This window comes from Pongo abelii, chromosome 7, assembly GCF_028885655.2.
Source record: "Pongo abelii isolate AG06213 chromosome 7, NHGRI_mPonAbe1-v2.0_pri, whole genome shotgun sequence".
Taxonomy (NCBI): domain Eukaryota; kingdom Metazoa; phylum Chordata; class Mammalia; order Primates; family Hominidae; genus Pongo; species Pongo abelii.
This window is the reverse complement of record NC_071992.2, coordinates 122,291,704-122,318,136: the sequence shown is the minus strand read 5'-3', so window position 1 is coordinate 122,318,136 and position 26,433 is coordinate 122,291,704. Positions and strand designations below refer to the sequence as shown.

Here is a 26,433-nt window from a genome sequence, read left to right as displayed (position 1 = left end):
AGAGGTTCAGTCTGCATTATCCTTTAGTATGTGGAGGTATGTGCAACAAAGAAATGGCAGATATTTCATCTCACTCTTCCCTAAGGAAAAGATTCAGGTCTAATTCATCTTTCTATTCCCCTACAGTGCCTAGCACTTTAATGGCACCTGCTACTTTTTCACATGGTAGATGTTCAAAAAATCTTTTGAATGGAAAACACCTTAGCTTCACAAATTGTGATTTGTTAAGAAACCTAGATGCACTGGATGGTAACTGGTCAGCTTGTAAACTATAATTGACTCTTTAGATTCTCAGAGGTTTTGCCAAATACCACTTCTGAACTCCAGCTGATACTAAAGAAGCAAATAAGAGAAAAAAATTACTAGATCCCAGCACCTCAAATCTTATGGTAACATTGTATAATGAGTTATGCATATAATGAGTCGTGCATAACATGTTGTATAACAAATGACAATGAGGTTATTATATGTATACATTATAATATGTATACATCACATATATATGATAGACATATATACAGTGTATATGTAGGTATATATACACAATATATACTATAATGTCCTTTATTTTTGAAGCACTAACACTCATGCCAGTTGCTCTCTTTCAATAGAGATGGTTAAGTCCAATGTGTAATCCTCATTGAAATCCTAAAACCTCTTATCCTCATATTTGAGGTTGCAACTGATATCATTTACCTTGGACTGTCATTAGCCTAATGAAGGCTTTGCCTTGGTAGTTACCCCAAAGTTAAGTACTAACCATTATGCCCAGCAGTGTACACAATTATCCTTTTGTTCCTTGAAATTAAGATCACACCACTTAGCTTATAAGGATTTAATTAAATATCTACAATATTCTATACATCCTACTGGGTACTGAAGTTATAAGACACAGTCTTCCTTCTACTTGCTTCCAGTTTAGGGGGAGGCAGGTAAAGGTAAGTCAACTACTCTTGATTTATAATAATGCTATGATAATGGTAAAATACACAGATTGTTATGAAAACACAAAGGACAAACGTGTAGAATGGTTAAAAGATATGAAAGGCCTCATAAAAGTGGCACATGAGTTAAGTTTTCAAGAACAAGTAAGGGTTTGCTTGAGTTGCCCTGTGATATGGTTTGGCTATTTGTCCCTGCCCAAATCTCATATTGAATTGTAATCCCCAGTGCTGGAGGTGGGGCCTGGTGGGAGGTGATCATGAAGGCAGATCCTTCATGGCTTGCTGCTGTCTTTGTGATAGTGAGTTCTCATGACATTTGGTTATTTAAAAGTGTTTGGCACCTTTCCCTCTCTCTTTCTCTGTCTCTTTCTGTGTCTCTCTCTCTCTCTCTCCTGCATCTGCCATGTGATGTGCTTACTCCCCCTTCACCTTCTGCCATGATTGTAAGCTTCCTGAGTCCTCCCCAGAAGCTGAGAAGAGGACAGCACCATGCTTCCTGTAAAGCCTGCAGAACCCTGAGACAGCTAACCTTCTCTTCGTTATAAATTACCCAGTCTCAGGTATTTCTTTCTTTTTTCTTTTTTTTTTTTTTTTTTTTTTTTTGAAACAGAGTCTTGCCCTATCGCCCAAGTTGGAGTGCAATGGTGCATCTTGGCTCACCACAACCTCTGCCTCCCGAGTTCACGCAATTCTCCTGCCTCAGCCTCCCAAGTAGCTGGGATCACAGGCACATGCCACCAAGCCCGGCTAATTTTTTGTATCTTTAAGAAACGGGGTTTCACCATGTTGGCCAGGCTGGGTTCGAATTCCTAACCTCATCATCTGCCCGCCTCAGCCTCCCAAAGTGCCGGGACTACAGGCATAAGCCGTCGTCCCTGGCCTTTCTTTATAGCAATGCAAGATTGGCCTAATACACCCTGTGACCCTACTTCATAAACACAAATTAATTCACTTTTTTAAAAAAATGTTTTCTTCAGCTTATTCTATTTGCCTACTTACCAAAAAAAAAAAAAAAAAAAATCAAACTGACCATATGAAAATCTAGAAATCATAATGCTATGGTCTGAATGCGTCCCCCAAAATTCATTTGTTGGAAGCTTTATCCCCAATACAAAAGTGTTGGGAGGCAGGGTGTTTTGGTAAGTGTTTAGGTCATGAAAGCTCCACCCTCACGAATGGATTAGTGCCTCTATGAAAGGGCTTGGAGTAATGGGTTCTGTCTTTTGCCCTTTTGCCATGTAAGGACATAGAGTTTGTCCCTCTCTTGCCCTTCTGTCTTCTGCCACGTGAGGACACAGTAAAAAGGCCCTCACCAGATGAAGCCTTGATCTTGGACTTTCCAGCCTCCAAGAACCAGGAGAGAGAATAAATTTCTGTTCTTCATAAATTATCCAGTCTCAGATATTCTGTTATCGCAGCACAAAATAACCCAAGACACATAAGTTTAAGAAGGCATTGCTCCACAAAGTATGTTATAACTTATCTGTGTGCAGTTCCAAGTAATGTTGGCAACCACGACACTCCTGTACAATGACAAAATCAGCAATTCTTCAAGAATGGGACTGGATAAACCACTTGGTAATAATGGCTTTCACTGATGACTTCATCTAATTCAATGCTGCAATGTAAGATCTGCACATGAAGCTGTCTGGAAGTGCCTTCCAGTCTATGACAAGATAAGGGACTGTGCTAGAATGTAAATCAATGTACTTCCTTCCTTGAAAGAATCTTGCCATGGAAAAAAATGTGATTTACATTTTGGCCCAAGCTTCTCATGTTGTTACAGACCAGATAGCAAAATTTCAGATGAATATTTTCTGTAGCATTGATCTAAAGTAGATTGCCCAGTTCTCTTTCCCTCACATCCAATATTGAATCCATCAGTAAATCTTCTGTGTACTACCATTTTTTGCACATTACCTTTGAAATATATCCCAGATCCAGCTACCTTTACCACATCTACTGCTACAATCATAGTCCAAGCAGTCCTTATTTCTCACGTCACAGCAACAGCCCATTAAATGGTTTCTCTGCCTCTGCTCTTACCCTGCTCTAGTCCTGCTCCCTTGGCAACCAGGGCGAAGCTTCCTGAAAGCATCCATTTGATCAGGTCACTCCTGGGCTTAACATTCTTCAGTGACATAAACATTTGCTTAGAACTACTTCCTTGATTATCGCTACCTCACAGGCTGCTCCTTCTCAGTTCCCTTGCCTGGTGCCTCCCTGTCTTCTTATCCTCTAGATATTGGTCTACTCTCAGGTCAATCTTCATGTTCCTTCTCTTTTCTATTACTGCTCACCAACCCTCATGCTTGTCATGCTTTATCACATTATCAGAATATGTTTTCTTCAAAGCTTTTATTTATGTACAGTAGCCCCTCTTTATCTGCAGAGGAATACATTCCAAGACCCACCAGTGGATACCTGAAACCGAGGATAGTGCCAAACCCAATTGCCATCAATCAGAACATGTTTCTGTTCATGGTTTCCATCCACAAATTTAATGCTTTTTCCATCTTAACTAGTCACTCGTCACACACTCTGGCTGTCACTTTTGCAGTTTTGAGGTGCAACCACAAAACTAACACAAATTTTGTTTTTCTTCTCCACAATTTCTTGGCTAAATTTAGTCTTACTGTAGATTTTTGCAACCTCAGCATGTGATTAGTTTCCCTTTCCTTATTAAGTTGAGAACTTTCACCTTTTCACTTAAAGGAAGCAATTTCCAGCTTCTCTTTGGCATATCCAAATTCCAGCATCACTACTCTTGTGCTTTGGGGCCATTATGAATAGTAAAATAAGGATGACTTGAATACAAGCACTACAATACTGCAACAATAGATATGATAACTGAGGCTATGGGTGTGTAGGATCTATAGCATGGATATGCTGAATAAAAGGATGATTCACACCCCAGTTGGGCCACAGCAAGATGGCAGATTTCATTACATGTTGATATGGTTTGGCTGTGTCCCCATCCAAATCTCATCATGAATTGTAGCTCCCATAATCCCCACGTGTTGTGGGAGGGACCCGTTGCGGGGGTGGGGGTAAATGAATCATGGAGGTGGGTTTTTCTCTTGCTGTTCTCATGGTAGTGAATAAGTCTCACAGGATCTGATGGTTTTACAAAGGGCAGGTCCCCTGCACATGCTGTCTTGCCTGCCGCCATGTAAAACATGCTTTTGCTTCTCCTTTGCCTTTTGCCATAATTGTGAGCCCTCCCCAGCCATGTGGAACTGTGTCTATTAAACCTCTTTTTCTTTATAAATTACATGGTCTCTGGTATTTCTTCACAGCAGTGTGAAAATGGACTAATACATGCATACTACTCAGAATGACAAGAAATTTGAAACTAATGAAATTTATGTGTAGAATCTTCCATTTAATATTTTCAGACTGTGATTGACCACTGGTAACAGAAATCTTGAAAAGGAAAACTACAGTTAAGTGGGAGACTGCTGTATGTGCTTGTTTTTTTTGTTTTGTTTGTTTATATTTACTTCCAAGAATGACGCAATTTAATGCTAATACAAATCTTGCATTTATAATGGTTTCCACTGAGACTTTTTGTTCTACTTTCATTTTACATACTGGAGTACAAATGCAAGTTTGCTACATGGGTGTGTTGCACCCATGTAGTGAGCACAATACCCAATAGGTAGTTTTTTGAGTCACATGTTCCTTTCTCCTTCCCCCTCTAGTAGTCTACAGTGTCTCCTGTTCCCAGGTTTAGGTTCATGTGTTCTCAATGCTTAGCTCCAAATTATAAGTGAAAACATGCAATATTTGGTCTTCTACATTCATTCACTTAGGATTATGGCCTCCATCTCCATCCATGTTGCTGTAAAGGACATGATTCCATTATTTTTTATGGCTGCATAGTATTCCATGATGAATATGTACCATAATTTCTATATACAATCCACCATTAATGGGCACCTAGGTTGATTCCATGTCTTTGCTACTATGAATAGCCCAGCAATGAACATAACAAGTGCATGTTGTCTTTTTGGTAGAATGACCTATTTTCCATTGTCCATATACCAAGCAATGGGATTAGTGGGTCAAATGGCACCTCTGTTTTAAGTTATTTGAGAAATCTCCAAACTGCTTCCCACTACGGCTGAACTAATTTACATTCCCATCAACAATGTATAAGCATTCCCTTTTCTCTGCAGCCTCACCAGCATCGTCTCCTGTTTGACTTTAATAATAGCCATTCTGACTGGTTGGGGGTGGTATCTTATTGTGGTTTTGATTATTTATTTCTACGCTGATTAGTGATGATGAGTATTTTTTCATATGTGTGTTGGCCATTTGTAAGTCTTACTTTTAGAAGTGTCTGTGAATGTCCCTTGCCCATTTTTTAGTGGGGTTATTTGTTTTTTGGCTATTGATTTAAGTTCCTTATAGACTTTGGATATTAGACCTTTGTTGGGTGCTTAGTTTGTGAATATTTTCTCCCATTCTATAGATTGTCTGTTTACTTTATTGATAGTTTCTTTTGCTATGCAGAAGCTCTTTAATTTGGTCCCACTTGTCAATTTTTGGTTTTGTTGCAATTGCTTTTTGGGACTTAGCAAAACATTCTTTGCCAAAGCTAATGTCAAGAAGGGTATCTCCTAGGTTTTCTTCTAGGATTTTTGTAGCTTGAGATCTTACATTTAAATTTTTAATCCAACTTGAGTTAATTATTGTATTTGGTGAAAAGTAAGGGTCCAGTTTCATTATTCTGCATATGGCTAGCCAGTTATGTCTTCACCATTTATTGAATAGGGAGTCCTTTCCCTATTGCTTGTTTTTACCAACCTTGTAGAAAATCAGATTAAGTGTGTGGCTTCATTTCTGAGATTTTTACCCTGTTCCATTCGCCTATGTGTGTATTAGTCCATTCTCACACTGCTATGAAGAAATACCTGAGACTGGGTAATTTAAGAAGGAAAGAGGTTTAATTGACTCACAGTTCTGCAGGGCTGGGGAGGCCTCAGGAAACTTACAATCATGGTGGAAGGGGAAGCAAACATGTCCTTCTTCATATGCTCTTGCAGTAGCAAGGAGAAGTGCCAGTCAAAGGGGAAAGTCCCTTATAAAACCATCAGATCTGGTGGAACTCACTCACTCACTATCATGAGAACAGCATGGGGGTAATGGCCCCCATGATTCAATTACTTCCCACTGGGTCACTCCCATGACACATAGGGATTATGAGAACTACAATTCAAGATGGGATTTGGGTGGGGACATAGCCGAACCATATCAGTGTGTCTGTCTTTGTACCAGTACCATGTTGTTTTGGTTACTATAGCTTTGTAGGATAGTTTGAAATTGGGTAGTGTGATCTAATTCTGGGAAGAATTACATTGATGGTTTGATAGGAATAGCATTGAATCTATAAATTGCTTTAGACAGTATGGCCATTTTAATGATATTGATTCTTCCAATCCATGAGCATTGAATGTTTTTCTATTTATTTGTATCATCTCTGATTTCTTCCAGCAGTGTTTTGTAATTCTCCTTGCAGAAGTCTTCCACCTCCTTGGTTAGCTGTGTTCCTAAGTACTTCCTCTCTTTGTGGCTATTGTAAATGGGATTGTGATCTTGATTTGACTCTTAGCCTGGACATTATTGGTGTATACAAATGTTACTGATTTTTATACATTGATTTTGTATGCTGAAAACTTATTAAAATAGCTTATCAGTTCTAGCAGTATTTTGGAAAAGTCTTTGGAGTTTTCTAGGTATAGAAGCGAAGAGAGATAGCTTGATAACTTATTTTCCTATTTGGATGCCTTGTATTTCTTCCTCTTGCCTGATTGCTTTGGCTAAGACTTCCAGTACTAGGTTGAATAGGAGTGGTTAGAGTGGGCATCCTTGTCTTACTTCAGTTCTTAAGGGGAATGCTTCCAGCTTTTGCCCATTCAGTATGATGCTGGCTGTGAGTTCATCATAGATGTCTCCTATTATTTTGAGGTATGTCCCTTGGATGATTGTCACTATAAACTGCAAAGCAGAGTCTGTGAAAACAAGGATTTCTCTGGTGTTATTCACCACTTTTTTCCCAATGTTTGGCAAAGAGTGCACAATCTGTATACTTGCTGAATGAAAGAATGAATCAATGAATGAGTTGTGAAGCCCTGAAATTCAGAATGAAAATGACTTAGTTTATTATGCAGGTATCTTAAGAATATACTATATATATGTACACATATATATTTATATACACATATATATACACACAAATACGTACTCTATATATTTATATATAAATATATATTACATATTATAAAAATATAAATTTATATATTTAATATATAAATTTAAATATATATTAATATAGAGTGTGTGTGTATATAAATATATATAGAGAGAGAGTATGTGTGTGTGTGTATATATATATATACACACATATATATACACACACACATTTAGGTTGTCAAGGCAGGTGTTCTTAAATCAATTCCGATCAATTCTGGTCAGAACCACATTCATGACAGGCTATAGGAAATATATGGACATTCCTTCTACTTTTGTTGCCCTGATGTTGCTCCTCTATGGTTCATGCTATTCTGCATTGGAACAGTCCCTTCCTTGCATCAGAGTCTGTACCGTAAATAACAGAATGCTCAGGCTGTCAGCAATGTTCCACATGCAGTGTTTATGAATTCAGAGTCAACACTTGGACTTCTGCAAGCACAGCTCTCTCTTAATTTCACAAAATTTAAGGAGGCTCCCACATCTTCCAATACACTTCACCTGCCAGTACTAAATTCTCATAGCCCAGGGACCCCATCTGTTTTCACAGCCAGCTGTCTTCAGGCTGCAGCTGTAGGTCCCATCCAGCAGCCTCTGCATTCTGCATGGGTGTGGCCATGGCAACAGGATGTGCTTCACACCTCACTCCTTTTGGTAGAAGAACTTGCAGACAGAACCAAATGCACAGGAAACTCCATCGCACAGAAGTTTGGATTCCAGCCACTTCCCATGTGAGACTATGAAATGTTCCATCTGGCTGGAACAGCTCAGAGGAGCTCTGCTCTGTTAACTACATAGGCTTGTAGAAATAGGAACTAATAACAAATCAAGTATTGGAAGCAAACACCAAATTTAAATGTGAATACTAATTTTGCTTACTAGAAAAATTTCTTATAGATATAAAGGTCAGAACTTTTTTTTGTCACCAAGGCAATAGTTTATTAAGCCATCGGTTCATTAAATACAGCACAGAGTTTCATTATGCTCATGCTGCTTTCTTTGGTACAGATTTTTTTTTTTTGAAATGGGATGTTCTTCCCATTAAATGACTTGGGAAAGAGAAACCTATTTTTCCTATTGCAGTATCATAAGGGATAATAAACACCTTAGTACATTCTATGATGCCATGTGGGAAATTGGTGTTTATTGCACTTTTCCCTCTAATTGGAAGTGAGCCAACCAAGGTGTTTCATAATGTACTTGGAGACCATTCAGACCACACCTTGGATGACACTGTTTTCTGGTCACTGAATTAATATGCAGATTATCTCTTCTTATAGCTTAGTAACCATGTTCTATTTTTAGTTAAAAAGCTTATCTTATAACCCTTCTTAGCAGAAACTATTATCCACAGAACAAGTATCAATGTAAGATAAAGCGAATCTTAATAATACCTCCAATACCCCTGACCTCCTTTTAGCCATGAACAATCCTAATTTATATATGTTTCACATGTCTTTTCATAAAGAAATCATGAGAAATAAGCCTCTATCATAAACTTATACCAGAAATGTCATTTCAGTTCCTCTGTTTTTCTGCTTTCTACTTTAGGTCTACAGGACATTTGAAATACTCATTTTTATTACCGTATTGGGTATCTTTTCTTTCCTGTGGTTAAAAGGAAATGTCTGTAAGAAACTGATACCTACAATACCAAATGGAATGAAGTTGCGGCAGAATTTTGCATCCGAAATGACTGACTCATATTTTCTAGTTATTTAATGTCCAAATGAGAGCATAAATGGCTTTTATTGCTGAGTTACTAGAAATAGAGAATCGACAAGATAATTTGTCCTTTATTATTTTTACTGCTTGTCCCTCTAATCTTGTTATTCATGTTAGAGACCATTACTGGAGTTGTAATATCTTATTCGTTGAACAATAGACCTTAGAATACCTCATGCTAAAAGCAAATGCATGAGAAATAAATGTATCCATGGATTTCAAATGGCAAAGCTGTAACAAGGATTCATCCAGCTCATTTATGTTTGTTTCTGTAATACATAGCAACACAAAGTCTCTCATTTCTGTATATGAGAAAAACTAGGATTCTACAACCTCGGAATGTAAACAGGTTTTGTTAAAACATCCAGTGCTACTTAAAGAAAACGGAAACAGGAGAGAAAAGTTACCACCTTCTTTGGTCTCTCTTACAAACTTTTTTTGGCTCAGGGCAACAGAAATTTTTACATCTATACCAGATGATATCTTCAAACCTCTCCCTTCCTGCTGCCACCTCAGCACAGGGACAGTTTAGGCAGCATTTATGTTTTAATTCTTTTCATTGAAAAAAAAACCCTAACTTAGCTTAAATAGAAGTGAAAAATAATGGGTTAATGCAGCTGAAATATTCAGAAATCATACTGGCTGCAGGTGTGGTGAGATTAATGGGCTAGATGTACTTTTTTACTTTTTGTTTTGTTTTGACTAATTTATCTTTCAGGCAGACTTCCTCCATTGGAAAACAATGATGGGCATCAGCTGCACTAGGCAAGAATCCTAACAGTTTTGTAACCTCCATGAGAAAGACAGCGTGTTTTTAGTGTTCTGTCAAAATCCCAGGGAATACGGTCATCATTTTACCAGATTAGATCATGAATCTATCCTTGAGCAACTCACTGAGACTAGAGGTGAGAGTTATTTGGCTGGATAGGTCACATTAGCCCCACATCTACCACAGGGCTGAAAAAGGTGGTTACGGGGCGAGGGCAGTCCACAAAGGAATGTTGCATAGATTAAAGACACACATTCCCAGAAGGAGGGAAGTCCACAAAGGAATGTTGCATAAAGACACACATTCACAGAAGTACAGTCTCAAAAACAGAACCTGCTAGAGAACAAGGTCCTCTGATAGTAGTCAGATTCTAAGGCTCTTGTTGACATCGTGTATAAAGATGCCACACACATAGAAAAATAATTCTCTGCAACTGCTCTCGTCACCTCCTCTGAATATCCTTGTTTAAGGGGGCTTTGAAAGGGCATCACGATGCAAAATCAATATGCAACTTCTTACGTCTTCTGCTTACTAGATAATAAGTACCTGGTGAATAATAATAAGCCTCCCAAGTGCAGGTGGAGGCCAGCTGTTTCAGCACAAGCTGTCTTTGCTTCAAGTGAAACGTTTCAGAAATTGCACATACGGGGACACACAGACCCAGGGTAGCAGCATTAAACGGAAGGACACTTGTTGCTGTCCAATGCTCCAAAATATCCACAAACAAACTCTGAGTTTCCATGAGAATAATATTATGAGCTGGCAAGTAATTAATCCCCACTGGTAGTTAACACTAAAAATGAGGCAGAGCTGCCCAATTACTCTGCAGACGAAATTTTCTCATTAAAAAAAATATACACATGAAATGAAAACTGCATTTTACATTCTTACTCAAATGATCTAAAGATTGCAAGGACTTTTAATTCAGAGGAGTAGCTGAGAGGGCCATGTACACGATTGTTTAGTATGACTTTGGCTCATGTTTGTTAATCAAATGGGAGACTCAAAATTTTCTAGAACATCACACACTGGGGCCTCTTGTGGGGTGGGGGCAGTGGGGAGGGATAGCATTAGGAGATATACCTAATGTAAACGACGAGTTAATGGGTGCAGCACACCAACATGGCACATGTATACATATGTAACAAACCTGCATGTTGTGCACATGTACCCTAGAACTTATTTTATATATATATTTAAATGTACTAGAGATTACCATCCCTATAAGGGACTATTTTTCAAGTCAATTCAATTCAATTACAGTAACAGTATCTCCAGCCCTTTATAATAAAGCTCAAATAAACAAGTAAGCTATGGCAATAGCAAGCAAACAGCTGAATAATTTTAACAGCCTTTTTTTTTAAAAAAAAAAAAGATTGAAGTTAATGTTAATAGCTTTTTATAATGGAAACTTTACAAACAATTCTTCAAAGGCAAATGACAAAGGCAAGTGGTTTAGAATTCCCTCCCCTCAGAACCTCAGAGAAACTAAGTAATCTAATCCTGGCACTGAAACTGAAAGCTTGCTATCCAGAGGTGAAGGCATATTTGTAATGTTGTATATGTATTATGATATATGTATCATGTCCATTATGTTTAAATAGAAGACTTTTTTTAAAGTTGCTAGGCATGCTGATTTTGCTGAATACTATCTGTTCTCTTGGAAAATAGATATCATTATGTCTGTGCCAATAAAGGATGGTTGTTCATGTCACCCCCTGCTTCAAAGACCAAAATCCTTAGCCTCACCAAGAGGACTCTGGATTATCTGGCACTGGCTTACCTCTCCACCTCCATCTGGTCCCACACTCACCTTGCCCCAGACACTGACCATCTTTGGTGTCCTCATATATGCCAACCTATTTCCTCTGCCTGGAACACCTCTCTACTCCTGCCCCCAGCTCCAAGTGGCCTTCAAACTAGGCAGCTCCCCCATTCTCAGTGTCATGTTCCCCTGCAGCACAACCTGCTGACCCCCTCTGCTTGGCCTTCAGAGCACCTCCCCGGTAGTCTAATTGACATCCTCTCCCCAGCACAAACATTATACTATTAGTTCCATGAAAGCATGGGCCATGTTTGCTTTACCCCTTATTGTATCCTGTGTTCGGCTGAGTGCCTGGCACATACTTGGATCCTCAGCATTTGTTAGAAAAATGTTCTGTGCATTTGGGAAGAAGCTGGTCAAAGGGTTAAAAAAAAAAAGTTCCATGCAACCTAAAACTGCTGTTTCCCAGTAAATATATTTTGATTTGGCAGATGTCACTATGATGTATTCCTTGAATACATCAGGAAGGCCACAGTAAGAGCATTTTAGTAACTTCAGGAAATTCCTAAATAATTGTGAGGTTTCACTGACCTGAGTTAGGTCAATGACAGAAGTTAAACTAAAGCAGATTTTACCCTAAAAGAGCCAAAACTTCCTGTCAGGGAGTCAAAAAAGAAATGAGCTTTATTAAAATAGTTACGAAGTTTAGCTTTAAAATGGGTATGTATCTAATTGTAAATATGACTCATGGGGAAGCAATTCTCCTACTCCTCAGGGGGAGGCCCTTTTACTACTACCTCCACCGATATTTAAGTCACTCAAATGATATGCTTTGGCATGACAGCCCTTAGAATAAATAAAGTTTAAAAGATAAGAGTATAGATCTTGGCAAGGGTGATATGTTCATTTAAGTCATACCCAGCCTGCCAGGGAACCACATTAAAACTTAGAAAAATATCCCTGATCTGTGGGCCTGGAAGTTTGACATCGGTCCTTCTGGAATTCACAGACACATGAGGTTGAACCCAACAGACTCAGAGCTGCCTCTCCTCATCTAGGGTTCCAGGGATCCAGAGTCATGTATATGGTATGGTCTAAAACCTAGGCCTCCTAATAGGAAAGGTTACAATGGGTTGTACGCGGCACTTAATTCTAAGACTGCGTTGCTTCACATAAGAAAAGCCCTTTAGAAAGTCCACAGAGAATCTACAGATGCTCAGAAACGTGCTAACTCAGCAAATGGCATGAAACCTGCTAGAACCAGTGTTTCCTATGGAATTGCACAGCTGACATCTGGCAGATCAAGCACAAGTGTGGTCAGAACACCCTCAATAGTTCGGGCTTTCTGGACCAAGCCAGTGTTCACACTGAATAGAACTTACTACTGGGAGGAATCAAAGAAAGATTTTAGGTTCTTCATCTTTTTTGGTTCTACGAATCCCTCTGGGAGTCTGTAAAACATACAATACATTCTAAAAATGAGATACATAGGATTTCAAATGAAACTAAATGCAATGAGAAACAGTTATCAAATTTTAAAAGAATGAATTTCTGACACAGTCTATGTGTTTCTTTATTAATACAGTTGACCCTTGGACAACACAGGTTTGAACTGTATGGGCCCATTTATAAGTGAATTTTCTTTCATCTCTGCCACCCCAAGAAAGCAAGACAAGTCCCTCTTCTTTCTCCTCCTTCTCAGCCTACTCAGTGTGAAGAGGATAAGGATAAAGACCTTTATGATTATTCACTTCCACTTAGTGTATAAACATATGTTATCTTCCTTATAATTTTCTTAATAGCATTTTCTTTTCTCTAGTTTACTTTCTTATAATAATACAGTATATAATATGTATAACACACACAATAACTATGTTATTGGTAAGGCTTCTGGTCAACAGTAGGCTATTAGTAGTTAAGTTTTTGAGGGGTCGAATGTTATATGTGGATTTTCAACTGTGTGGCAGGTCAGCACCATTAACTCTCATATTGTTCGAGTCAACTATACTTGAAATAAAAAGTTCTAACAGCAGGTCTAATAATCATATTTTCAAAGTTGTGATGAGCATAAATGGTTTTTCAAAATATCTGCAAACAACTGTAATGTGATATATTCTCTGTGACTTCTATTGGTGACAAAGTGACAGGTACTGCTAATTACTTATGTGGTTTGTGACCCACACCCATAATTAATGAGTATGCCAAATTCCAATTAGAGGTCAGTAACAATAAAGATGTCATTTTCTCCATCCAGGTTTGTGAATTAACTGAATTCTATCCATGTCAGTGAGCTACAGGTTAAAACCACCTATTTTAGAAAGATTTTAGATTAAGTTTTAAAACCATTTAAACTTGGAGACTATGATTAACTTGACATAAGTTTGGGGTAGGGGGAAAGTTGTATATATATTGATAAATGGGTTTGAGTTTTAAAAATGGAGTATAGCATATAAATCAGTAGTATTTTACGTATGATAATGAAAAAAATTCAGATTGTATATAGGATATTTTCCTTACTGAAAAATTATGGTCACTCGTTCCTGGCCTTATATTCTCCCCTTATAATCAGCCCTTCTAAGTACTCCTGCTTTCTATATAAGTGTCTTTTTTTTTTTTTTTTTTTTTTTTTGAGATGGAGTCTTGCTCTGTCACCCAGGGTAGAGTGCAGTGGCGCGATCTCTGCTCACTGCAACCTCCACCTCCTAGGTTCAAGCGATTCTCTTCTCTCAGCCTCCCATGTAGCTGGGACTACAGGCGTGCGCCAGTGCACCCGGCTAATTTTTGTATTTTTAGTAAAGACGGGGTTTCACCATCTTGGCCAGGCTGGTCTCGAATTCCTGACTCGTGTTCCACCCACTTCGGCCTCCCAAAGTCCTGGGATTACAGGCGTGAGCCACCTCGACCGGCATATAACTGTCTTAATCTACTTCCAAACATTTACATTTTCCGAACGTTTTCATGAAACTTTCATGGCTCCTGCCCCAGTGGTTATCCTCAGTGATCACTGGTACAGTGGTGAGGTCTATAAAATTCCCTCTATTCCTTTCTGTTGCCAAGTAAAATTCTATTCTGTGGAATCCATGACTATAATTTGTTTATCCATTCCTCAATTGATAAACATCTGGGTTATTTCCAATTTGGAGCAATTATGAACGCAGCTGCTGTAAACTTTTGAGTTCTCTGAGTCCAACATTAGTCTTAGGCCCCATGGACCTGGGCCTTGGGCTGGCTTTTCCCCAACTTTTCTGCCCCTCCCTCTTCATGTGGCACCAAACTATGCTCTATATGGCTTGCAAACCTCTGCTTTGGATAAGCGCAGAACCCTGGGCCCTATAGTTTCTGCCCTTCCCCTAGTTGTGTAAGGCTTTTCACATGAGAGAAAAATCTGGGTGGTATGTGGGATTTTGTGCCTGTTCCTAAGGGCAGGGTCTCAGTACCTGCACACCTGTGGAACCAAAGGGGGCTTTCTCTGGTCAACTTCTCTGTCCCCAAAATTTCTGATAAGTACTAAGTAAAGGTCCCTGGGAAAGAACTCGTGGATGAGCACAGATTTCCCTTGTGTCTGAGGCTCCCAGTTACTCTCAACTATCCTACTGGCCCTCACTTGATTTTTAAGAATTAGAAATTTTCACTAACTTCTTCTTCTTCACTTTTTATATGTTTAATTTTTTTTAATTGTGGTAAAATACACATGACATTACATTTACCATGTGAACCATTTTTAAGTGTATACTTCAGTGACATCCAGTACCTTCACACCGTTGTACAACCATCACCACCATCCATCTCCAGTAGTCTTCACCTTTCAAAGCTGAAACTCTGTACCCATTAAACACTGACTCCCTATGCCCCCATCGCCCATCCCCTTGCAACCACCATTCTACTTTCTGTCTCTATGAATTTGAGTCAGAGACACAGAAGAGAAAGCCATGAGATGATGAAGATGGAGATTGGTGGCGTGATGAGTCTATAAACCAACAAATGCCGGAGACTGCCAGCAAAACTAGAAGCTAAGAGAAAGGCATGAAGCAGATTCTCCCCATATAGCCTCCAAAGCCCGAATGGCCGTGTCAACACCTTAACTTTAGACTTCTAGCCTCTAGAACTGTGAGAGAATACATTTCTGTTGTTTTAAGCTACCCAGTTTGTGGTAGTTTGTTACGTAGCCTTAGGAAATGAAAACAGTATTTCTGTTTACCATACAGACATTGTTGAGATAATACACTCAAGGGTTTTGGTTTTCCTTTTCTCTTTCTAGTAATTCAAGATCACTAAAGCAAGTTTCTGCATCCTGAATGGACATCAGTCTAATCAGGCACATTACCATTTATTCCCCTCTTCCAGTAGTAACAGATCATAGATTATGCTTTAGGACTATTGGTCAAAATGGCCTATTCTTCCCCCAAACTGTGTCTCTCTCTCTCTCTCTCTGTGTCCTTTCTAAATGCTGAGTCTTGAGGACAGTGACACAATGATGGAAAATAACTAGAGCTGATCCATTCCGGCACTGGGATATTACCCTGTCCAAGGTCCTGCTCTTCAGAATTTCCTTCAAGTCCATGAACTCCTCCATAACCAACCAATGGATTCCTTTCTGCTTAATCTGAATAGAATACACTTCTATTTAAGTCAGTGAAGGAACTCTGATAAGTTACAACATCATAACTGAGTTTTGTTCTGTTTTGTTTTAAGATTTACCTTATTTGGACTTACTACTATTAGTAAGTTCCAGTGAAATTTCAGCCTTACTCCATTCCCTTCCACAAAATAATCTAAATGATTAGCTCAGAGGTTTTCTATGTACAGTTATCTATAATGTATCTATTACTGTTTTTGCAAATCTCTGTGCCTCAGTCAGAAGAGGCAGTTGATGGAAAACTTTTTAAAAGTGCATAGTTTCTAACTAAGCTACGAACAACCTTTTATTTTCAGTCCCATTAGACAGCAAAAATAATTTTAAAACTGCAATACCAAAGAAAACTTTACCCATAATATTTAGGGACAAACATAATGTGTGCATGATATTCAAACACAAAACTCTTAATATATGATCAACAGCTATGCCTTAAAGGCTAATGTTAAAATTATCTCTCTCTAGGTATGTCTTAAAATTACCATGTCAGAATGGTAATTTTTTCTTCTTAGTTGTTCATTTCATATTTCAGATAATTAAAAACTGTATCTGAAACATTCACATGACTTTATGCTTTCTCTGTTATACACCCACAAACGTAACTGCTGATTTGAAATTTAAAAACATGCTGGCAAAGAGGTAAAAATCTCACTTCAATGATACTTTAGTCATGTGAAAGAACACCTTTCAACTTCTTTGGTCTTCTTAAGAATTTAAAAACCTAAATAGATGTAACAGAAAATGAAAGTCTAGTTCATTTCTGTGGTTTTTAATTTTTGAACTGCATTGTGCTAAAGTATCTCCCCCACCTCCCATGTTGGAAACTACATATGGAAAAACCAATTGCTACACTGACATACTTACCACAAGCAGACTACATTTTATAGTAGCCTGAAAGCTACTAACTTTAAAAATGCAAAGATATGTGATTTTATTTTCCCATTTTAAGACATTTTAAAATAAGGCACTTACATTTATTTATGTGACTAAACCATTTGGATGAATGAAAACAGAAGAAAATATTTTTCACTCAAAGCCATTTATCAGGGCTGTTAACATTCTTCTGCTTAATATGTGATGTATGACATCCAGTCACTGTGATCTATGCAAAGGGTGAAAAATAAATGAAAGAAAACAACCTTAGTCCATTAATATATTAATCAAAAAAGTAAGATCACATTTTATCTTAGAAAATGACTGCATTTAAGAGACTGCATTCAACAGCCCTAATGGATGATGTAGAATTTTTTTTTTAATATACAAACATTTAACGAGTTAACCTTTCTGGAATTTTTTTTAGTTGCCCATGTTTGTAAAGACTAAGACTTGTTTGTTGCATAAATCTTAGTAGCCTTCCTGTAAAGTGTAATTTGGTATGTCGATGAAGGACCAGAGGTTAGTAAGGTAACCCAGGAACAAAGGAATCAATCACTGGAGGTTAGATTAACATCCAGAAAACAGTGATTCTACTACCTAGTATCTAATGTAAGAAAATATATTAATTTGTTCCTTGAACAAACAGTTGTTTGTAGCAAAACATAAATTCTAGTGTGTACCCAGCCAGTCTAATGATGTAGATTGAAGGAAGAGAGCTAATGTGCACTGGTGTCATTAATCTTGAAAATTCAATCATTGGAAACACATATTCAGTAATTGTACAGAAAGAATCCTCTAGACTTTAACCATGACCCAGATGAAATAAACCCATGACTCTAACATTTTTCTTTGGGGCGAAACAGTAACATAAATGCTGTGGTGGCTTCTTATTGTGCTAGCATACAATCAGCATACAAACAGCAATCCCTCCATTTTCTATGGGAAAACACACTTCCTCAACCAGTATATTCCACCTTTCCGGCCACTATGACTGGTGGAGGGCTCTTGACCTGACCAGGGATATTTGCTGGAATTTCTAAGAAGAGCAGTTTCCTCTTTCCTCTGTAAAAGGTACAGGAAGAGACTGTCCTCTTCACTAGGTTTGAACCTGGGAACATGAAGCTCTCAAAGCTTCTGGCAGCCATCTTAGAACCCTGAAGAGTAAGCCTGTTAAGGACATAGCCAAGACTTAGGAAGAGGAGCGAAGAAATTGCAATGGAAACTGCAGTGCAACTGGTCACATGGTGTGAGCCCTGAATTAAGTCCTGCCTAGAGTCACATAGAGCTCCTGGCTCCACTCACTCACACAGTCGTGAATCATGTCTCTCTTTTTTTCGCTCAAGAAACTTGAGATCAGGCTTTATGATTCTTGAGAGTAAAACAGTTGGAACTAATTAAAGCATAAATGATCACTTGCAAGGGCACAGCTGAAGTGTGGTGGAATTAGCAGAGTACAAGGACAAAGAGGGTGCCAGACATCATGCTAGCATCTTTACTTGTTTATGTCACCGAATCGTCACAGGAATCATAACCTATAATCTGGTGGATATGATTCTCAAAAAGTAGTAAGGTAGAAAGTAACTTGCCCAATTTTTTGTAGCTAGTAACCGAGGAATAGAGATTTGAATACAAACTTGTGCGGTGCTAAAGAGAATGTTCTTTCAAAGTTTCCATCTGTTTTGGTTTCCAACTTTAAGTCTTTAATTATTCCAATTGATCATATGCATATCAGTCACCATAAATTACAAATAAGAATACATACATTATTTATTTTACAATGAACAACATACAACAGGTTTTCAGATTTTTATTGAATCTGAAACGCTTCAATAAACCATAATGGCAACAACATTAAACTGGTATAAAAACATCCATTAACTTAATAACAGAGTTATCAACAAGGGCCAATCTTCAATTTTCTGATCATCAAAAAATACATCCTAGTTGAAAGACATTATGCATATGGTATTGTTTGGTTTTAGATATCTTTACCTAAAGCTCTACTTATGTTCATCCCAATTAGGAAAAAATAAAAAGGCGTTTAATCTTTTTGACAATTTAGGTGAATACTGAATTGAACATAATTAGAGAACCATCAGTTACCTTTTTTTGCCTCTAACAGAATCTAACAACTGAAAGGAGAAGCTCTTGAGCTAAATACAGGTTCTTGAGCATTTTTAAATAAACAGAAGAAACATGGATTTAACCAAGAAAATAAGCATGCTCTTAAGGAGGTTTGGATGGAGATTTTGAAAACTGTAAACTAAGCTGAAATGATGCTGAGTGACTACTGACCTCAGGCAAATCACTTCATAATTATCTTCATTTTAAAAATGAAGAAATAAAAGTTCCATAAAGTTAAGCTCATCTAAAGTCACAAACTACTAAGCAGGCTAGTGCCAGATTTGACTGCAAAGCTCTTGATCCTCCCTAAATGTCTGTGCCTCTTTCCTTGTAAATGGGTGGTTAGTATTCTGGCTCATCAGTCAGTCTTTTCCAAATACATCAGTTGATTGTCAAACTTGGTCAAAACACTGTTGTTCAAATCAAAATTGCAAAAATCAGGCTTCATAATCTAGAAGGCTGAGTTCAGTGTTTTGGTCAGTGGGGTCCCAGACCAAGGTCAAGCAACATGCACGTAATTCTGTAAAACAGACTACAGCCTGCACCTATTACTGTGCCCCCAGTGACAAACAGCATGTCTCTTTTACCTTCTTTAGGAGGATAGAGACAATTCTGAATCACAAAATCAGAAGGAACCACATCAGCCATCTGAGCCCAGGATTCAGATTCCAAACAACATCACAGAATGAATATTCCAGAGATAGAAGAGATACACTATTTATAAAGAAGACTGAAAGCCTGGGGAAATGTTCCAGGCTATTTGTTTCTTAAGATGAATAAGCATTTGTAAACAAAAGTAAAACCTTCCACAAATAAGGTTGCCTTTTTCCTGCATTGCTATTACTTATCTTTAACAATTATAAGATAAAATGAAATTTTAAAACAAGATATTCTCTTTGCCTTTGCTACAGCATAAATTTCAAAATCTTGCTCTGTGTGTGTGTGTGTGTGTGTGTGTGTGTGTGTGTGTGTGTGTGTGTTGTTGCTCCTGAATTCAGCAAGAACAACATAAGGTGTTTGATAAAACTCTCACATGACCCTCCTTCCAGCTGGGACAATAATTGACATGCCAGAGTAAGCAGCAAGTTTGTTTTTAGGTAAATGGAGCTGCCATCTTATCAATATTTCCTTTTCCCCCAAATAAATATGGTTTCTCCAAATAAGTATACTTTAAAGCATGGGTATTCCCTAGTACCCAAAATAACAAAAATGCTCGTTCTGTAGTCTTTATATTAATCTCCCCAAAACAGTGACACAGAATGTTCAGTCTTTGAAAGTGCGTGGTTAGAGCCTTTGCTGCAAACACCATTAGAAGAGAACTGATTTGAAATTCTGCTTCCTCTAACTACCAGTGCCAGCCAGCCCATTGTCTTCTACCACTGTGGCTATCAGAAGTGCAAAAGGGCACACATCCATTCAACAAGTATCTGCAGGGAAGGAAACCACCTCTCCTTACTCAGATGTCAAACAAAATCAATAATCATTTGCTAAGGAAAGGAAAAGGGAGACAAGAACTGACCCCTTTCACCTCAAATTTCTCATTTCCTCCTTGTCTAGGCTGTACAGAAATCCATGTAACTGTTTTCTCCTTAATGATTTCTTCTGCCTTCTGCATCTCACCAATTGTGTTCTGAAGTCTTTTTAAGAATCAGGAAATATCTCTATAATCGTTCCAAATTCAATGAAAATGAATGCCCATCTTATGTTTCTTTGTACAGATACTTTTAGAGATATATCTGGGTATTGCAAGTGCAAGAGTCCTAGTGTCTAGAACAGAACCTGCTACTGCTGAGTTTACAAATGCTTATTGAATTTACAAATATGATTATCATTGGTTCAAATCATATTTATGGGGTTTTCACGTAGTCCAATGACAGGTGCATTCTATCAATACCAGTGTTGCTTACACTGAAGTCATCTTTTCCTCAGTTCTTTCACTATTCCCTTGGGAAAGAGGAAGCCTCTCTAATAGCAAGAATATGCAATTGAACAAACCAATTCAGTAAATATAGAAGCAGAGAAACTGAGGTTGCCTTTGTGAAAAACAAAGGCTCTCCCCACTGCCTTTTTCCAAGACAGGCACAAATCCCCATTCCACCTAGAAGCAGAAAAGAGCTGTTTGTGTTTGTATGCACAGGAGAAAGGGCAGGGCAGTGGGGGTGGGGTGGGTGGCGTTGCTGGTTGCCCCAGAGTCTTAGCAGGAGTATCAAGTCTGCTGCAACACAAATCCCTGAGGGACAGTAATAGGTAAGGGTGATTGGAATGGTTATTAGAACAAGAAAGGAAGTAAGCAACCCTAATGATGATACCTTCGGAATGAATTCTGAAACAAACTAATAACAAAAATGGGTGGAATGGTGAAACAGAAGAGGGGGTAGAAACAATGACCAAATTTTAGTTTCACTAGGCCTCATTGTGCTAATGACAAGGCTTTTACCTATTAAGTGCTCTGAGCTCCTGCATGCAGGGGATATTAGAACAGTATCTTATTACATTTATAAGTGTAAGGTATTGTTCCTCCTTTCTAGGCAACATATTGTGCTACGGAATCAAAAGGCTTGATGCTTCTCAATACGCTCCATGCTGTCGATTTCAAATGGAAATTAAATACAATACGAGAAAATTATACGACATTCTTACCTTTCTATGTAGATACCTATAAATACTAAGATTTCATTTTGGAATATTTTGGGGGGTTTCAAATAAATATTTGTCTAACATTTTTCTCTGATTGTTCAATCCCTCACTTGATAAAGAACTTACAAGTTGTAATTTTAATTAAATTCATTTTAATTAAAAATTAAGATTATCGCTTTTAAAAAGCAATTACCAAACAAGTTCAGTGAAATTGGTACAGCAGAATAGTTTTGATTTGGTTTTATCAAACAATGTTTACTTAGCTCACATGCACATATGCATATAATTCACCTTTTAGAAATTCTCAATATGTCTTAGGAGTTTTTGTTTTTTAAAGGATGAAAAACAGTTCTGCCAAAAGGAAGCCTCTTTAATTTCCTTAAAACGAGTGTTTTTGAACATGGACCATTTTGCAAAGAAAGTCTCTTATTAACTACTCTTGATTTTCAAGATGGACTTCCAATAGGAATATTTGAAAGTATCCTAAAAGGGGTGCTTTTAATGTTAAGCACATCTTGCTGAAAGCCAGGTTTCTCAAATTAAGCATTACTGACATTTGGGCTGGATAATTGCAGAAGGCTGTCCAGTTTATTGTAGAATGTTCGCAGCATCCCTGGCCTGGCCCACAAGACACCAGCAGCACCTCTCCCCCAAAGTTGTGACAACCAAAAATGTCTCCAGACATTGTCAATATCCCCTAGGGGGCAAAACTGCCCCCAGTGGAGAATCACTACTCTAAGCCTATCAATAAGATCTATCCCTAAAGTGAGAGAAAGTGATTTCTCTTCTTCCAGTTTGACTGACATCTCTATTTCTCATTCTGCCTCAAGCCATTTCACCACCTTTACTTTCTTCTTCTTCTTCTTCTTTTTGTTTTTCTTTGTAATGACTTTATCTTAGGGCAACAAAGATTCCATTGACTATTTTCTAAAGCTTACCAGGATTTAGGGAACAATCCTCCAGAGAAAAAGTGTCCAGTTAGGCTTCCACTTAAGGACTAGGAACCAGCCCAAGGGTACAATCCTTTGTATTTCAAATGCAGGAGGTGGGGAGTAAAAGATTCTCTCATCTCACATTAAATTTAGCATTCTATAATGAAGCCTTTTCCTGCACACACTCATAAGATCTACCCGGACCTAATCTCTGCTTTTATATGACACCCTAATCAATCTGGCAGACTTTCCCTCTTCCGTGGCCCCCAAACAAAACAATGCAGGCAAACATATCAGATGATGTTTTATTTGAACAGCATTCTGTGCAGAACATAATTAATGGCTGAAATGATCATTTATTTTACCTTCACATGATTTATAATAATGACTGAAAAAAATCATAGCCATAAAAGCCAATAATGACAGAAGTCTTTTTATTCAAATTTCCCACCTTACAGATGCCCAGAATAATCAACATATTTCAAAGGGTATATTTCAAAAACGTACTAGCAACTCAGCCAGACACTGTCACATGGAATAAGAAGACATGCCCTGGACATTAGAACCATGCTGTTCTCGCTCTTGTGTCCCTCCACGGGACAGACATCACCTTGCAAAACAACCCGTGCCACTGTCCCCAACAGTTTTCCACAGAGTTCTTGTTTCCCTTCATCTGAATCTTCTCTGTGCAATTTGATGTCCTGAACTATTTCTGACGGTTGCACACAAGATCTCAGGAACTGGACATTTTAGTTATGAGACCAGCCCTCTTAGATAGCAGACAGTAGATACAGTGCTTGCCCTCCCTTCTTTGCATCCTTCCAGAGTTGCCTTCATCCTCATTTCCTGCATCTGGTAAAGTCTCTCTGAAAATGTGAAACCGACGATAGGACATGGCAAGCTGGATGGAGAAACCGACAACCCCTCCCCCACTCTCACCCAACGCCGGGCCAGTCCTGTTTCGGATCCTGCACACTGTGGAAGCTTCTTGCTTCCTTGTTTTGGTGGGTGAAATCTTTGCTGTTCAAAAGGGCGTTTTTACATAGAAATTTTAGGACGTGTTTATTCTAGTAACCTAGTGTTTTCTTTTTTCGCTATATTTACATGTGGAGAACTCCAGAGAGGCCCCCACCAGAGATCCCTTAAATGCTGGTCTCCGTCCCTGCTTCTCGGCCCCGCTGGCCTTTTGGAGCCATTGTGCTTCCCAGTCCGCGGGCAACAATCACAGCATCCCCTGCAAGGGGCAGCAGAGTGAACCGCAGACCCCTGGAGAGACGCCTTGGAGATGGACCCTTTGGATTTGGGAACCCCTCTGACGGCCAGGACTCCCAGGATTCCCTTCCATAGAGGGAGTCCACGGTGGTCGCAGCCGGCGGCTGAGTCCTCCTTAGAGTGCCGAATCAGAGAAGACTCGCATCAGATTTGGGATGTAAGCGGAGAGGGAGAGGTTAGAAAGAGGCATCATTGGATAAGCAAAGAATGCTACCTTGGGAAAAGGAGGCAGAAAAGACGTAGGGAAGCATGTTCCCCTTAATCCCTTCCCCGTGCCGCCCGTAGATCCCTGGATCTTCTTGTCATGGAGACAGGCTGCAGCCACACACGCGACCCCGGGCCGGAAACATGCACACGCGCGCGCACACACAAGCCCCGCCGCGAGTTGCACGCTGCAGACTTCTGCCTGACTTCCCGGCCAAAAACACCGCACCTCTGGGGCCAGACCACGAATTCCTGTGGCCTAGAACTGATACCACTCCCCCTACCCCACCCTACCCCCGCAATACACATATTCAGACCCTACACTGCACCCTGAGCGTGCCGGGAATCACTTAAGGGAAGCCCAAGCAGCTCCCCCCGTAAACGACTACCTTCCTCACTGCCTGATGTCTATTTAAATCTCCTACAAGCTCGCCTACAGCGAGCCGAGGTGCGTCCAAGCCAGGTAGTAGACGGAGGAGGAGCCCGGGGTGAAAGTGAACCTCAGAGAACAGTACTAAATCACTATTCAAGGGGCGGCACGGGGAAGCCTCCAACCCTCTCCTGAACCTTTCAGGCCCTACCAGCAGCCCAGTTCCTCCGCCCGATACTGCACAGCTCCCCTCCTCTTCACCCAAATCCCTCAGCGATTTTCCAGTCGGCCCTCCAGGCCACTTTCTACATCCATCCTTTCCCCAGCCAGTTCCCAACATGTGGCCTCGCGTACTCTAGCCGGAGACAGATTCCAGGCTGACTCCATCATGATGTGCCCCCTAACCTTGTACTGATTCCCCAAATTATCCGAGTCCACTCGCCCCTTCGGAGCCCACTGTCCCTTCCACCGGCGTCCTTTGCTCTCGTCCAAATCCGCTTTCCACGCGCTCCACTTTCCACCCATCCTCCTGCCGCTCTGTTCCAGACACGCTTGCCCTCCACTCTGCGCCCCCAACACTGTGCTCTCACGCTGCTCCCACTCTATCCCCCAGCGACACCTCCACTTTCCTTCTGCGGCTGTCCCTGGCCGGGCTCCCGCGCCCCAAACCCAGCCTCCCCGCCCGGTCTCCTCCCTCGCTGCGCGGTCTTTCCTTCTTTCCAAGTCCGCCCTCTGGGCCCCCGCTGGAGCTAGTTCTGCCCTCCTGCTCTGCCCGTCGTCCCCGCTGGAGCATCCCAATGGCCACCCGCTTTCAAATTGGCTAAGAGGCTCGGAGAGGCGTCAGGCACAGGGGGCAGAGGCCAGCCGGCTCTCCCGGGCGCCAGCCGCGCCTCCCGCTATGCCTCCTGGACTCCCCCGGGCGCCAAGCCCTCACCCCAACGCCCAGCAGCCTCACAAACTTACTTGCGGGTCGCCAGGAGGGGGCTGCGGTGAGCGGCGGCGGGCCCCGCGGCGGCGAGTGCGCCCCTCTCGGCGGGGCTGGGCGGCGCGGCGCGGGCGCTGAGCTCCTGCGGCCGCGAGGTGAATGGGCTCAGCCTGACGCAGCCCAGCTCTGCCCCCGCTGCCGCCGGCGCCGCCGAGCGCTTGCAGACATGCTCAGTTTCCGGACCTGCCCGCGTGGAAGCTACCAAGAGCCGGCAGCGGCAGGGGGGACCGAGGGGCGCCGTGAGCCGGAGGCTACCACGCCGGGGGCGGGGGGAGCCACGCACCGCTAAAAATAGCTCCTGCGGAAGCCACGCTGGCTTAGCGCGCACCCCTCCCCGCGCGCGGCCCCTCTGGCTCGGGTTCGGGCTTCTGCGCTGGCTACCGCGGTGGGGACCAGAGCTCGCGGAGTCCTGCCAGGCATCTGCCTGCGCTAGGATCCCCATCCCGGTGGAGACGGCGCCTCTAGTTCAGGAGCCCACTCGAATAGCCTGGACTAAGCCAGAGCTGCCCCGATTTCGGGGTCCCGCCTGTCGGGCAGCTCTAATACTAGGCTCTCCCTAGAGAAGTAGAGGAAAGTTTTGTTAAAGCGATAAAAAAGCTTCTGCGCAGCAAGGAAATTTGTTCAGATTTACGGAGGAAAAAAATGTTTTTCAGATGCTTTGGTTGCTGGGAAAAACAAGGAGGAAAGGAAGGCGAAGTCTGACAGCCTAGAGAGGGACCCAAGGCAGCTTGGAGCGGGCTAAAGGGGGTTCTGCAAAGAGCTTCTAAAATTCAGAATTCTTTGCAAGGCGTTTGTGACTCCTCGTTCCGCAGTGTTTTGCATAATTCGTTGACACCCCACCCTGACCTTGGAGATTTTCTTGTTCCTGTCACCTGAACTGTAATTTACTGTCTCCGCATGCTGCCTTCACTCCTTCCCCCTCCAACCCGGTTTTAAATTACA

At 40.5% G+C, this 26,433-nt stretch overlaps 1 protein-coding gene across 2 annotated transcripts in view; it reads right to left on the bottom strand.

Moving 5' to 3' along the window:
- Nucleotides 1-25,659, bottom strand: part of OXR1 (oxidation resistance 1) — a 490,658-nt gene extending 464,999 nt beyond the window's left edge. For both annotated transcript variants that reach the window (NM_001372293.1, NM_001372294.1), the window contains 1 exon segment: nt 25,470-25,659. The gene's annotated coding sequence lies outside the window, so the exon portion shown is untranslated.
- Between the last annotated feature and the right edge of the window lie 774 nt (nt 25,660-26,433).